Here is a 16690-nt window from a genome sequence, read left to right on the forward strand (position 1 = left end):
GCCAAGCTGAAAAAATAGCTATGAAATATTATTATTACTCATTGTTCTAAGTATTTTTTGCTGTGTGGCAGCACAAAGATCATCCCAATGTTGGAGTGGTGCAGAGATGGAGAATACTCTACTGCCATACTGATGGCAGGAGGAGTCTGGACAATGTCTTTTGGTGGACATGTCATTTTACAGGATCTTAATCATCCAGCTGCAATTTTAGTCCAAGATGAAGAGGTATGTAAACTTCAGATGGGTCTTGCATTTCTAAAGAGAGCAATGGTGGAAAATATTTTATCTTTGTGAATATGCAGAGAACATATTTGGCAGCAGTTACCAGTAATTTCCAGAATTAAAATAAATAAATAAATAAATAAATAAATAAACAAACAAACAAACAAACAATAAGCTTTAATAATAATAATAATAATAATAATAATAATTAAAAAAAACAATAAAATAAAAACTTCAATGAGTAGAACTGGGGAAAAAAAAAAAGAAAGAAAAAAAAAAACTTTTACACATACACAGGTGTTTTGTATGACCAACCATGGAGAAAAAGCTACTGTAATAATATACAAAGTGTTTTCAGATCATTAACATACTTTCTTTAGTTCAAGACATGTCAGCAACGAGCTTTCTTGTTGCTTCTTTATTTACTATCAGGTCTGCAAGATGAGTTTTTTCATCACTGAACTGCAAAAGGAAATGTATAATTTTTGTACAAATCAGTGACAATGAAAAAACTTATTTTACATGGACAGGGAATTCATTACAGTTCTTCCAGCCCCATTTCCACAGTTATACTTTCAATTTCAGATGCCAGGTGTTTTATAGGTAACTTTGATTTAAATTTTGAGACCAAGAATCTCCTATCCGTGATCTATTTTTTTTCAGGCTACCTCAGGATCCTTCCAAAGATTTTCTGAGCTTATTTTTATCATAGAAATATCAAACCAGTTTTGCAGTTACTTTGAGACTACTAATACAACTTCATGCTGTGAAATTTTTCCAATATGTGCACTGACTTCCTCAAATTTTCTGAAGTCAAGGGTAAGCTTGTTCAATTCTAAATTATAGGTATTCTGTAAAAATAGGAATTGTTATTTGTCTCTGTGCTATAAGTTCATGCGCAGCACTAACAGAAGTCCCAAGTTCATGCTCAAACCCGAGAATTGTCAGGGTATGTTTTGTACTGCTCACTGTCTGCTCTTCAGTATGCTACTAAAGGGAGAATATATTTAGTCTTTGTGTCTCTGGCCCTGGGTCTTTTCTTCAAAGCTAGGCAGCTTAAAGTGGGATTGAATTTATCATGGACTGTCCAGTTGTGGGTTCTGCATAAATTTAATATATTATAAAACTCTTATAATCTTGTTGAGGTGTTTTTCAGACTTTATCTTTTAACCTCTGCATAACTTATTTCAGATCCCAAATCAGAGGAATGATTAGTAGAGGTGTCTGCTCTTAGCACAGCTTCTTGTCTGCTAAATGGATATATTTCAGGTCAAGCAATAAATTCAGTCAAGATTGTCACAAGAATTTGTTAACAAATTTCTTTCAGGTAGAGATGTCAGCATATCCACAGCAATGCTCCCTACTACTGCAGTCCACTAGGATACTGCTAGGAAGAATGCCTGCTTATCTTAGGAAGGAAATTTTTTGCCTTCTCCGGAACATTTGTTTATTTGTTTGGTTGGTTGTTTCTGCTGTACTTCATCCGATAGAAATTCTCTTTTAGCTAAGCAACTTAAGCAAATTAAATATTAAAACAACTGACAGTTTTTAACTCATGACATAGCTTCAGCTTGCTTGGAAAATTCATCTAACATATGCAGACCTCAGTCATGGTATTGTTTTAAAATCTGAAGTCTTCCCTTTATGATCAGAAAGATTTACTGGGTATTTGGATGATACAAGCTATCATATCTGATAGCTTTTGAGGTGATTTTCTTCCCGTTACCTAACACGCACATCTGTAAGAATACACTTAGTTCAAACTTGACAGTATTCATTTCCAACTTTGCAAAAGTATCAAGAGGTATGGAACTTAGCTTGCAAGTGACTTTTAAGTATGAAATTCAAGTTTGTTACTCACTTGTAGCTGAGTACTAGGAGTGTACCCATATGTATACTCAATGCACTTAAGCCACTAATTCCTTGGGTAGTCCAGAAACTCCACAGCTCATCATCTACATGGATGAGACAATATCCTGGTCTGAGACAATAGATCAATCCTAAATTAGGTGACTGATTAACGTCCACATTAGCTTCATAGTTGGATGTTTGGGGAACTCAGGGCAATTCTATAGATTACCTAGGTAGATCCTGTTATGTTAGTCTGATTCTTATGGTTTAATGTGTTGACAGACATCCTGGATGCAGTGTCAGATTTTTCCAGGCAATTGCCACCGTGGAATTGATCAAATAGTGCATAGATAAGTTATTTGTAAATAGTCAATAGAAACTACTGCTACACAGGAAAGCCTTTTGTATGTGGTTAGGATATTTAGGCGACATATTTATGTAATTAAATTAATTGATAGGAATGAATTATGTGTGTTCTGAGGTAGCCATTTAGGATCATGGCTGATCCAGCTGAAGATATCATCACAAGGACTCTTGCAGCTGAGACTCCTTTTGATGCCAAACAATGGCCAGCCATTTTGTTTGAGAGATCAAGTTCCCTATGCAAACATCACATTTTGCAAGAAGCTTTTCTTTAATGGAATCAGAGTCGTACTAGTCTTCAAACATCTGCAAGTATCTGGGAAATTGTCTGGTTTTGCTCCCCCCAATTTACATGTCAGAAGAAATTCTTGTCCCATTGATACTGTGGTTAAGATAAACCACCTGTTAAGGAATTTACAAATCAAATTTTGAGTGCTTATTTTCACTCCACTTGAAAATTTGAGTGTTCATTTTAGTTCCTTTAATCAGGACTAACAGCCAATTGCAAGCTATTGGTATACTTACTCATGAAAGATCACTGTTTTAGATGGCCACAGGCCAAGACTTGGAATGAAAATTTATTTGGAAATCCTTTGAATTCAGTCCAGCTTGCCAATACCCACTATTGATTTCCATTTAAAATTGATGAACCTGTCATATTATTTTTTTGTAGCAATGAATAAAAGCATTTTAAAGTGACCTTATCTGTTTTTATAAAGTCTACAAGTAATCCATTGCTGCCATCTCTTTGCTTAAGCAAAATTACACGGGTCAAAGACCAGACTGTAGTCTCCAGCATGTCTTCCAGATACACGTAATGACCCTTGTGAGAAATGTACAACTATGGCATTAACACTGCTCTACAAACAGACTTTGTCCAGAAATCCAGAATTTCAACAGAATGGTGAAATAAATCCACAGCAAGACAGAGAAATATTCAGGAAACAGAATGTGCACAAAGATAAGATATGGTCATATATCTGATGCATAATTTCAGAGCACAAAGATATCTCTGGAAACTAGTGTATATTACAGGACATTGTAACACATTCTTCAGTACTATCTTTGTAAAATACTGAAAATACAAAATCTGTAAAATCACAGACACCGTGTTCTATTCTCTGGCCTACCCTCAGAAATCCATTCTCCATGGTCTGCACGATCTCACTTCCGTGATCAATGTAGGGCTTTTAATAACTATTAAGATTTATAGTGCTGTAGAACATTTTCCTAGGAAAATTCTTTTTAAGTATACTGAGAAGAATTATTTGAGCTGGACAAGCCAAATAGTAATGTACCTGATTTTTCTTTAGGTTTTGGAAAGTTGGCAGCATTCAGCATCCCACTTCAATTTCAGTTACAGACAAAGTCTCTGTGGTATATTTTAGTCTAAAAATAAAAGTTTCTGTTGAAGTGAAAGTTTTATAAAAAGTGCAATGAAGAAGGCTGAGAGGCCTCAATCTCTCACCATGAATCCAAAGAAAGAAATCTGCATCCCATCTTTTTTCATTCCTACACCCACACACCACAGAGTAAAGAATACTTCATGCAAATGAGAGAAGAAAAAAAAAAAAAGTTATGCAAAGAAGACTTTACAAGGAGTAAAGGTAATGGAAAACCAACTTTAAGAGATGGAGGCTTTTGCTCTGTTTTGTATCTGGAAGAAATGAAAAGCCACAATCCTCCAGAATTGTGGCACAGAAAAGCAGTGTCTGTAGTAACCCTTGAAGAGCTTTGGCTTTGACAAAGCATTTCCAATACTTGATGAGTTAACCAGAAGATAGGTCTAATCCAATTCTGATGTAATTCAATTAAGCCCATGGAATACTTAATTTATACCTTTTTCTCCCCTGCTCTTCTCTCACTCTCCTAGCTTGTATCACCTCAGTTCTCTCTCTAGATGCAACTTTACACAGCACTTACTATGCTGAAAAAGCCATGCTTTGGTACCCTTTTCCAAATTTAATTTTCCTTCCTTTTTCAGATCCAGTCATATCTCTCAGTGCAGCATATTTCTAAGTCACACGTGTTATTTGGGAATTTTTTATCTCCAATACTTATAATATTAAAAATAATCATTGGTTGGATACAGATTGGTGGCAGCCTTGGCTTCAGTGACCATGAGATGGTGACGTTCAGGATCCTGCATGGAAGAAGCAGGACAATAAATAGGACTGGAAGCTACTTGGATGAATCCCATGGATTAGGGCCCTGCAAGGAAGAGGGGTCAAAAAGAGCTGGTTAATAATAAAGGATCACTTCCTCTAGGATCAAGATTGGTGCATACGCATGAGTAAGAAGTCAAGCAAAGAGAGCAGGAGACCTGCATGGATGATCAAGGAGCTCCTGACAAAGCTCAAACATAAAGGAAGTATACCAAATATGGAAAAGGGGACAAGCCACTTGGGAGGAATATAGGAACATTGCCAGAGTATGTAGGGATGCAACAAGGAAAGCCAAGGCCCATTTGGAATTAAATCTGGCAAGGGATGCCAAGGACAGAAGGGCTTCTTCAAATACATCAGTAGCAAGAGGAATACTAGGGAAAATGTAGGCCTACTGCTGAATAACGTGGGTGTGCTGGGGACAAAGAATACAGAGAAAGCAGAACTACTGAATGGCTTCTTTGCTTCAGTTTTTACTTCTAAGGCCAGCCTTCAGGAATCCCAGACCCTGGAGACAAGAGAGAAAGTCTGGAGAAAGGAAGACTTCCCCTTTGTTGAGGAGAATCGGGTTACAGATCATTTAAGCAAACCTGACACCCACAAATCCATGGGCCCAGATGGGATGCACCCACGAGTGCTGAGGGGGATGGTTGTTATTGCTAAGCAACTCTCCATCATCTTTGAAAGGTCACGGAGAACAAGGGAGGTGTCTGAGGACTGGAAGAAAGCCAATGTCACTCCAGTCTTCCAAAAGGGCAAGAAGGAGGACTAAGGAAACTACAGCTCTTTTAGCCTCACCTCCACCCCTGGAAAGCTGATGGATCATCTCATCCTGGAGGTCATCCCTAAGCATGTGGAGGAAAAAAAGGTGATCAGGAGCAGTCAGCATGGATTCACCAAGAAGAAATCATGCTTAACAATCTGATAGCCTCCTATGATGTAATGACTGGCTGGGTAAATGAAGGGAGAGCAGTGGATATTGTCTATCTTGACTTCAGCAAAGCTGTTGACACCACCTTCCACAGCATCCTTATAGGTAAGACCAGGAAGCGTGGGTTAGATGAGCAGACAGTGAGGTGGATTGAGAACAGGTTGGATACCAGAGCTCAGATTGCTGTGATCAGTGGCGCTGAGTCTAGTTGGAGGCCTGTAGCTAACAGTGTCTCCCAGGGATCCATACTGGGACTAGTCTTGTTCAACTTCATCAGTGGCCTGGATGAAGAGATAGAGTACAGCCTCAGCAAGTTTGCCGATGATACAAAACTGGAAGAAGTAGCTGATAGAGCAGAAGGCTGTGCCTTCAGAGAGACCTGGACAGGCTGGAGAGTTGAGCAGAGAGGAACTTCATGAAATTCAACAAAAGCAAAAGCAGGGTCCTGCACCTAGGGAGGAATAACCCCATGCACTAGTACAGGCTGAGGGCTGACCTGCTGGAAAGCAGCTCTGCAGAGAAGAACCTGAGAGTACTGGTGACAACAAGTTAACCATGAGCCAGCAGTGTGCCCTTGTGGCCAAGAAGGCCAACAGTATCCTTGGTTGCATTCAGAAGAGTGTTGCCAACAGGTCGAGGGAGGTGATCCTCCCCCTCTACTCAGTTCTGGTGAGGCCACATCTGGAGTATTATGTCCAGTTCTGGGCTCTCCAGTACAAGAGGGATATGGAGCTCCTAGATAGAGTCCAGCAGAGGGCTACGAAGATGATAAGGGGACTGGAATATCTCTCTCACAAGGAAAGGCTGAGAGAGCTGGGTCTGTTTAGCCTAGAGAAGAGAAAGTTGAGAGGGAATCTTATAAATGTATACAAATATCTCAAGAGCGGGTGTCAAGAGGATGGGGCCAGACCCTTCTCATTAGTGCCTGGCAAAAGGACTAGAACAATGTCCTGATAACAATGGACACAAACTGAAACACAGGAAGCTCCACCTAAATATGAGGAAAAATTTTACTCTGAGGTTGACAGAGCACTGGAACGTGTTGTCCAGAATGATTGTGGAGTCTCCTTTTCTGGAGACATTCAAAAACCGCCTGGATGTGGTACTATGCAACATGCTCAAGGTGACCTTTATTGAGCTGGGAGATTGGACTAGATGATCTCCAGGGGCCCCTTCCAACATCAACCATTCTGTGATTCCATGTAATATCTCATTATTAAAAATGTTGACAGGTCCAAGAAAGGTTAATTGGTTGGAAAGGCCCAAGAAAGGTTACGGGTTTGGAAAGTCAATGTATTTCAAATTATCAGATAAACAAGTCTAGCCTTAGCTAGTAGGCAAGAAAGGGATTTTCCTAACAGCTGTGGTGATTTTCATAGTTAGGTTTTTTAATGTTATCATGAAGTCTAGGGCTGTAGAAGAGGAGTCTGGTGCTCAAAGCAAGCCTGTGTCTGAACAGTTTGTTGTTATGTCTGCTCTAGTAACTGTCAAAACACAACATGAGCCTGTTCAGACAGTTCTCTGAATGAATGGTACGATAGAATGAATGAGATCCAAGACTCTTGTGGCTAAATAGGTATGATGTCCTGGTATCGCAGACCAAAGTGACATAGCTTTCCAGTAAAGGAAGTTTATGTAAACTACAAAAAGGAATCATGCATAGGAAATCAACACAAAACACATTTTGTTGGTTTCTCCACAGTCTACATCTGTTGACCAATTCTTTGCATGAGTATTAAAAGCCAAGGCAGGAAAAAGAAAATTGAATGGAGGGCGTGAGGTAGAAAACTCATGAAACAATAAACTCCAATGTCTGTTTTTATAAACCAAATATTATGGAGTGTTAGGGTTTTTATTTGGGGTATAAATAGTTCATTTATTAATAATTATCATTCTCATTATGACATTGTTTTGTTCATACAATTTCTACTGCTCAAGGGTATGAATTCATATAATGAATATAATTTCTAAGAAAAAAGCAAAAATATTTGCCTCCGTCCATATTTTGCCTTTACTGTCTGCAATATTTACTTTAATAAAATGGTTCCTGTGTTTGCCTTTGTGTCTAAGAATGGTTACAGATTGCAAATGTAGATGCATGATCATGGTTTCATTGAATGCTGAATAATCTCCAAGTGTTTTTGTTTGTTTGTTTGTTTGTTTTTTTAATGGAAATCATGTGCAAAAGATTTCTTCCTCACATATCTTTGAAATTCAATTTTTTGAGACATGAAGCTTTCTGATATAAAGAGGAATCACGCTATGTAGGTGGAGACTATTTGGCACATCCAGCTGAAAGTAAATCAAGTGAAAAAATAGCTTAGTAGATGAGAAACTCTGACTTGATCAGACATGAATGTTGGAAAATATCTTCTGCATTTTAGCCTGAGAGGTCTATAAACAAACTTCAAAGGAGCAACTGAATGTTATGCTGGGGATCGTTACATCTCTCAATAACACTTTAATTCAACTATTTGTAGAATTCACCTTCTTCTTTTCCTAGCAGCTTTGGAAATGGAATGCAAAATAAATCATCAAATGTAGATCTTGGTTATTGCCTTAGGCCTGGATCACTGAAGTGCCACCAGTTTATGTAAGCCGAGGGACCACCCCAGTACCTTCAGACATGCCAGTTTCTTTTGCCAGACATTTATGTGTGGATGTAGATGGACTCAAGCAAATGTAGCTATTCCGGGTCTAGCTTCCACCCCAATGACCTCAGCAGTTCCTCCACTTTTCCATTAGTATAATAGATAACAAAATCTATTCCTCATGTAGTCTAGAGGTTATACTTAGGGCACACTTCTAGTCTGTGCCTGCTGACTGCCACAAAGATCTCAAAGATTATATCAGACACTGTCATCCACATCTGAGACTGACTGGACAGGTTCTGACAACAGTCTGAACTCGCTACCAAAGCTTATATAGATTATAAAATAACAATTGAATATTTTGTTGTATATCCCACATGCAGGTTAGCTGCTGTAACTGTGAGGGTTTTTCTGTGTCAGACTTTTCCATGTTATGCTATACCTGAGACACTTTTCTCAAAGATAATTTGACCAAAATTTGTATATTGCAATTTTAGCTATATTAATTGGCTTCCAAGTGGGGTCAATGATAGGAAAGAGAAAGAGAAAGAGAAAGAGAAAGAGAAAGAGAAAGAGAGAGAGAGAGAGAGAGAGAGAGAGAGAGAGAGAGAGAAAGAAAGAAAGAAAGAAAGAAAGAAAGAAAGAAAGAAAGAAAGAAAGAGAAAGAAAGAAAGAAAGGAAGGAATAAAAAAAGGAAGGAAGGAAGGAAGGAAGGAAGGAAGGAAGGAAGGAAGGAGGAAGGAAGAGAAAGAAAGAAAGAAAGAAAGAGAAAAAGAAAGAAAGAAAGAGAAAGAAAGAGAAAGAAAGAAAGAAAAAGAAGAAAAAGAAAGAAAGAAGAAAAAGAAAGAAAGAAGAAAGAGAAAAAGAAAAAGAAAGAAAGAGAGAGAGAGAGAAAGAAAGAAAGAAAGAATCTTATTTGTTGCCAAATTTCACTGTCTTCTTTTTCTTGTGTAGTCGTCTAACCTTTAATTTGAGTTTGCACACTTGATCTTTAGTATCAGATGTTCCAAAAAAGCATTTCATCACCTGTAGCTGCCAACGGCATGAGTGCCTTCTACAAATGCTCCATCTTGAAAAAAACTTTGATTTATTTTCTTCCCTACGTGATAGAGAAGACAAGTGAAAAACATTTTGAGGAGATATTTTCAAATTACATAGGAAGAAATTGCATGCAATTTTAAATTACCAAATACATATATATATATATATATATGGATGAGGAACTCTCCCTGTTTCAAAATAAAACACTAAGAACAGTGATTTATGCTGACCCTGCACATAGTAATTTTTCTTCTCTATATTTTTACCCAAATATAAACCAGTCACAGTATTTGCATGGGTATTGTAATTATGCAAATTACATTAGCAGTTTTCTTGCCAGGAAACTTTTTTCTATAATGAAATATGTAAATTGATTGTGCTTGGTAGAATCTGCCTTGCTACACCTGGCAGGAATGCAGAGAATTTAATTTAGTAGCTATGTACATGTATGAATGGTCTAGACAAAAACTTGTACAATGCATCAGAATGAATCCATATAGCTTGAAAAGTCACTAGTATACTGGCTTTACAGTCATTACTGTGGTCTCCCTTGAAGAATAAATGTTTTCTCACAGATTCTGAAGAAAATCGTGTCAATGTCTTTAGAATAATGCCTGGTAAGAAAGATAAATTTTGAGATGTACTGAGAAAGTGTTTGCTCATGCCAATTCACTGGTGAATACTCTAACATAATTTTAAACTACTTAAGTTTAATAAAAGCTTTAGGAATTGGGTTTGGGTTGTTTGTTTGTTTTTTGTGTGTTTTTTTTTTCAGGTTTGCATTTGGTAAATATAGCTATTTTACCTTTTTTTTTTTTTTGTGAGAGAATATAGATTTCAAAACACATGTTTCTAGCTAACTAGAAATTTGGACTATGAAAACAATTTTGATCACACAATCTTGACAGCATTTCTAATTCTTCTTCCAGGAAGACTACAGGAATACAAAGTTAGATGCAACAGTCCAAAATTTTTTTTTGCCAAAGTTAAACAGAACCTAAGCCTCAGGAGTTCCAATTTCTGTCTAAATTTAGAAGCCGTATTTTTTATTAGTCCTATGTTTGGCACTGATAATTTTTTCTGATGTTTTTTGTTTGTTTGTTTGTTTTGCTATTTGAAAAAAAAAAAAAAAGTCAATGTCTCTTCAATGGAGTGCAAAGAGTTGTTTAATAGGCTTTGTGGTCCCAACTCCCTTCTAAAATTATTGAATTTGGAGGGGAGGGAGGGTGTTGGTTGGTTCGTTGTTTCCTGAGTGAGATATGGATGAGATTCTGTGCATCTAATGCAGGAAAGAAACATACTTGATTTCTTTTTAACAGTGGATCAAGCTCTACCTTCAGACTAGTCAGGTTTGGGTTTATATTTTTCACGGACTCTGACTGAAAAACTGTTCCAGAATGTCACTGCTTCACTGTTCAACTCTTAGAAACCTTTATCTGATGCTCATTTCATGTATGTGTGGTCATGTGTTGTTTCTACTTCAGTATACTCTTTCACATTTAGATTATAATGCTCTGCATGGAAATAATGACTTGGCCATGGCATTGCATGCATTTTGGTAGCTGAGCCAATAAGCACTCAAAGTAAATGGGAATATTATTATTAACTTTGGAGGGAAAAGGTTGTCAAGTTTTGGCTGGGTGTTTTGGGTTGTTTTTGTGTTTCCTGGGTTTATTTATTTTTTTTTTAAAAAAAAAAACTTGAGATCTCTTTATTTTTTCTTATGCTGTCTTTGAACTACAAATGTAAATCAAAATAAAATTCAGAAAGATAGGAGAACTTAATTATAAATGAAAGCCAATACTATAAGTGGTATAACAGGTCTATCAAAGCACAAAACCAAGATTTTAAATGGAGTTTATAAGCTTTGTGTATTGATCCTGGCCAAGAAAAGGTTTTGACTGAAAAAAAAGTCAAGGATCTAAAGCAAGTGATCTACTGTTCATTTTTTTTCTTGGCAAAGTTATGATTTCATCAACAGACATGTTTTAAAACATATTGAAACAGCCAGAGCAACTACGTATGTGTTAAATTGGCTAGGAGAAATTATTATGCAATGTCCATTTAATTTACTAAGCTCACAAATCACAAATAATTTTACATACAAACATGTTTATTTTCTATGCTAGGCAAAAGACTTGAAATATCCATAGCATATTAAATCATATTTGCCTAAGGAAAGCCACCACCATTTACCAATAAAAAAATTACTTTTAGAATTTGTAGTGAGAAAACTGTTTAAACTTGGGCTGATAGAAAAATGAACTTCTATCTAAGCATAAAATGATTGTTGTGTTTTTTGACTGGAATAAAATTAAAATGAAACAAGCTATACTACCCTATTAAAACACTCTGTAACATATGGCCACTGTCCAAGAAACACAACAAACCTACTGGTATATTTTCCAAGCTCTGGCTCATAATTCTGGACATAGTCAGAATCAATTCTGGCAAGAATAAAATGATTTACACAAGGGGGAAAAAAGAAAGTCCAGAACTGGGGGAAGATGGGGATTTAAGGAGATTATTTCTTAAAAGTAAAATAACCACCAACGATATGCAGTGTGGATTTGTATATATGTATGTTTCTACTTAGCTCAGCAAGATCCCATTTTTATCATGAATTACTTTTATATTTTTTCATTAAAAATATTTTTATTATTTTTTTATCAAAAATATCTATATAACTTGAAAATGGCATGACTTTTTTTAATATTAGATCTTGAGGGGAAAAAATAACATGTACATATTTTCTCTCTTTTCTTTTCCTCATTTTCAGGTTCATATTTCTTGAGTGATCTGGTTTCTTCCTAAGAAAATGAAGAAAAGAAATTCTGATGGAGAGGAGACAATAGGCAGTTTCATTCTCTGTGTCACTGTGGAAATCAGTGCTGCAGATAGATCACTTCCTGGATCAGGTAAGTTTTGCAGAAGAATTTGTAGCACCAAAGGAAAATAATTTCAAGAAGAAGAAGCAAGCATTTCAGGAAAAGCACTTGATAAAAGGGAAAAAATGGATGGATCGTTCCAGAATATTGAGGAACCCAGCAGGGAAACCCTTGATAAGATAAAGTGCTTTTCTGCAGTATTCGTATGGTCTAGCAAGCAAACACAGCATCTTGGCTACTTTTTTAGGGTCTGGAGCTCATAAGTCGTAACAAGCTCAGGGAACATTACATCCTGTCCAATCACTTTGTATCCTGTCCCTTGATGTCAACAGAGAAGACTGTCGTGCAGAGAATGAAATTTGATTATTTTCTCCACTCCATAAGAATGTGTTTTTCTCATTTTCTGAAGAAGAAATAGGGTCTCTCAATGTGCTGTGCCAAACCAGCAGATTAGTCCTGCTTTTGCTGAAAATAGATCCCATTAGGTGTTGGAAGGTAAGCAAATCGCATAGGTTAGGTGATTAAGTACATTTTGGGTATGAGTAAAAGTGGCTTTGTCTACTCTGCCACAAAGAGGTCTCCCAACTCTATCTTGCAATGGTGGTAGTGTAGACAAAAACAGACTGAAATTCCTGAAGTGCTGTTTAATCAGAGTCTGGACTCAGAAGCTCAGGAAGCAAGTCCAAAAGACCCTGCCCATCTGGCAGGCACATGAGATTCTTCTGGCATGGGGTGCCTAAAGTCACACAGCTGCCTCATGTCCAGAAACAAGTTAGATGAACTGACCAAGGAGATTTTCTAAGAATGTAATTTTCCAGTAACTACTGGCTTTTATGGAAATCAGATCTATAAGTTCATGCACGGTGTTTCTGTATGCTTCTCTGATGCTGGTGTTTGCTTATTGGCTAATCAATGCTATAGACCCCTAAAGATTTTTCTCAGACCCCAGCCATACACAGTGCTTGAAGAGAACATGATCCATGAAAGCACCATGATGAGCAAGGTACCTGCTAATTTGGTCTGTCTTTTTCTTCCCCATCAGGCATTCTGATCTCTATATTCCATCTGTTCACCAAGAAACTTAAGAAATCTAAAAATTACAAGTTGTTTCCTTATACTTTTGACACAAAGGTATAGCACTGGATTCATGGCCCCACAGGTTAATTGTTCATTGTGGTAACTGGCTGTGGAATAGTCAATCATCTAGAAAACAGGTCTTTCAAAGATAGACAAAGAACCTGCAAGACTACATTATCACTCCAGGTGTAAAAAAAAAAATGTGATTAGAAAAAAGTACAAAAGCATTCTGGTTTCAGCTGGGATAGAGTTAATTTTCTTCCTAGTAGCTAGTATGGTGCTATGTTTTGGATTTAGGATGAGAATAATGTTGATAACACACTTGTGTGTTACTGCTGGTGACTGGCCAACTCCAGCAATATAAGGTTTCTCTTCCTTCCTATGGGTCTGCATCTTGGCAGATGTGGAAAAACTGACAGTGGAGAAACTGTCCTGGGGGTTCCAGCAGTTCAAAGAGGATGTGGCCTACTCCCCTCCAATACAGACCCATATCTCAGCTTTTAAGAGTTAAGTGTTCCTCTGCTCAAGAGAGAGGATATGGTGGGTATACACCATGTGCCACCCTGTGGTTCTACGTGCAGGACCACAGAGAGTACATGAGGTAGCGGTAGCATCATACCTAGAGGCACAGGTATGTGAGCTTCAAGGAAAAACAATAGCAAAGAGGGGTTCTTTCAGGAAAATTGCTGCTCCAGTTTCCACAGACAGAATAAAAAGGCTGGCCCAGAGGCTCCTTGAATCCTTGGCATAGACTAGAGCAGGAGTGGGTATTTCAAGGACCTAAAATGGTACCAGTGGGCTTTTGGTATAGTTGTTTTGGATACACCCTGTACATGCTGTACAAGTACACCCTGTAGATGCTCACATACCCAAGAGTCAGGACACTGAAGAACATTAAAACAACCAGCAGGTGGATCAGGCTGCTAAGATTGAAGTGGCTCAGGTGGATCTGGACTGGCAACATACAGGTGAATCATTTATAACTTGGTAGGCTCATGATACCTCAGGCCATCAAGGAAGAAATTCAACATATAGATGGACTCATGATCAAGGGGTGGACACTATCGCACAGCTTATCCATGAGTGTGAAACACACCCTGAAATCAACAAAGCCAAGCCGTTCAAAACTCTCTGTTATAGAGGATGATGGCTGAAATATAAATATGGAGAGGCCTGGCAGGTATATTACGCTCCCATAAACCTTCCAATGCAAGAACTGCGTGCTTACGATAGTGGAAGCAACCACTGGATGGCTGGAAACATATCCCATGCCCCATGCCACCACCTGGAACATTATCCTGGGCCTTGAAAAGCAAACTTATGGCAACAAGGCACCCCAGAAAGTACTGAATCAGACAATGAGACTCATTTCCATAACAACCTCATGACACCTGAGCCAAAGAACATGGCATTGAGTGCATATATCACATCCCCTACCATGTACCAGCCTCGTGGAAAATTGAATGATACAATGGACCTTTAAAGACTTCACTGAGAGCAATGAGTGCTGTGACATTCAAACACTGAGATACACATTTAGCAAAAGCCACCTGGCTAGACAACATTAGGGGATCTTCCAGTCATGCTGGTCTTGTCCAATCAAAAGAGTTGCATACAGTAGAAGAGGATAAAGTCCCTGTACTGTATATAAAGTACATGCTGGGGAAGACAGTCTGGGTTATTCGTGCCTTGGGCAAAGGCAAATTCATTTGTCAGATTACTTTTGCTCAAGGATCTGGGTGCACTTGGTACGTAATGTGGGAGGATTGGAATTGTGTGATATTAATTGCTACAAAATGCTGTATGTGATCACTACTTAGGCTTCAGTGTACCACATCTGTGGTATTGCAGTAAGAGTCACCCAGTCTCATATAGATAGTCTCATATAAAGATGAATCTTCCTCATTTTAGTCCATTTCATTGTCTGTTAATTTAGTTCTGTTTTAAGATAATTCCAAGGATAATAGGGAATGTACAGTAAAAGTCATATCATTATATGTGTTTTTTTCACTTAATCTGAGCTCTTCATTGACTAGAAACTTACGATCACAGAATCATAGAGTGGTTTGGGTTGGAAGGGACCTTAAAAATCATCTAGTTCCAACCCCCCTGCCATGGTGACATTCAAATATTAGTGAAATGGTCATACTAAAGCTTAGTATAATGTGTAAAGGCAAAATTAAATTTGAAGTACTGTTTCAAGAAGATCAATGAAGGAGGGAGATGCGGTTCATTCTAGTTCTCAGTATATGAGCAGCAATGAATACAAAAATAAAAGCTCTGGTGAAGGGCAGAATAAGCTTTTTTTAGGATGAAATAGAGTTAATGAGACATATTGTCCAGAGGGATAAGAAACACAAATTACTAGGTGTGTCAAGATGATTCTTGTCCAACAGGGAATTTGCTGCAACCTTGGAGAATCACACATGGGCGTCTGGGGTGTCTGTGAGAACAGGCACACACCCAGGCAAGCAATAAGGTACTGGGGGAACAGAGAGAGCATATGTTTAGCAACACTGCTCAGCTTCTTGAATGAGACTTTCTGGCCTGGTTGATGCATTTTTTTCTGTATAATGTCCTCATGATGGAGTCCCATTAAAAACTTTCTGCTATGATAAATCCTTTAGGCATTGCAAACAGATGGAGAACTGTGTTTGTTTATTTTGCAAACAGAAGAATTTCAAATAAAAAGATTTCTTAAATATGTTTAGAATTAAATATATCTTTCCGTCATTTAACTTGCAGGATGTGGAGAGCCAAATGTTCATTTGAAAGGGCTAGGTCTTGAATTCATCTTACAGCTTTACCTCAGCTGTTTCCCATAAGAAACCTTCTTTTTCAGATTTTCACAGATGCACACAACAGAACACCCCAAAAATTAACATTTAAGTTTGATACAAAGGCCTTCAACAATCAGAAAAAAAAAAAAAAAAAAAAAAAAAAAAGATTATTTTTGTATAATATAAATCAAAAAACTCTACTGTGTACGATTTTATCTTACCTTCTGCAGGAGGCTCCTCAATCAAATCCATATCTTTCTCAGCAGAGAAAAGAGTATGTATGTGCATGACAGAAATGTAAGCCACATGTTGTTCGGGGGAATTATCAATGTGATACATTGTCTTGTCTGCTATGACCTCACAGATAAGTAACAAAGACCACTTAAGAAAGGCAGTCCCAAAGGTGAATGCTTCTTGATATACCTGCACTATGAAATAATGCCACATAATGCAATTAGACCTTAAATTGTATCAAAAATGGACAGCCAGGCTCCTTGAATTAGAGGGAGTTAGCTACTTTGAGCTAAAATATATCTTTCTCATGGAAGCTATAAGAAGTCATCTATACCATTTATTTTTCTTTATTTTTTTTTCCTGTAGTAAGCCCAAAGGCATGCCACTCTTTGTATCATATTGCCCCTCCCATGTTCATACCCTCCTCATGCGTGCAGCCTGGGACACAAGGACTAGTAGAAAAGCACCACCCAGGGTAAGTGGCAGTTTGATATCTGATAGGATCAAACCAGAGGCTACCAGAGCAGTCAGTCACCAGGAGAACATC

At 37.7% G+C, this 16690-nt stretch overlaps 1 long non-coding RNA gene across 1 annotated transcript; it reads right to left on the reverse strand.

Moving 5' to 3' along the window:
• Positions 1-234: 234 nt before the first annotated feature.
• LOC121063643 lies at positions 235-16214 on the reverse strand. The gene is made up of 4 exons (XR_005816119.1): positions 16131-16214; positions 9150-9222; positions 8291-8295; positions 235-246 (listed from the first exon to the last, which is right to left on the reverse strand). It is a non-coding gene; the product is annotated as an uncharacterized LOC121063643 (long non-coding RNA).
• Positions 16215-16690: the final 476 nt, after the last annotated feature.

This window comes from Cygnus olor, chromosome 1 (genome assembly GCF_009769625.2).
Source record: "Cygnus olor isolate bCygOlo1 chromosome 1, bCygOlo1.pri.v2, whole genome shotgun sequence".
In the NCBI taxonomy this organism is placed as follows: domain Eukaryota; kingdom Metazoa; phylum Chordata; class Aves; order Anseriformes; family Anatidae; genus Cygnus; species Cygnus olor.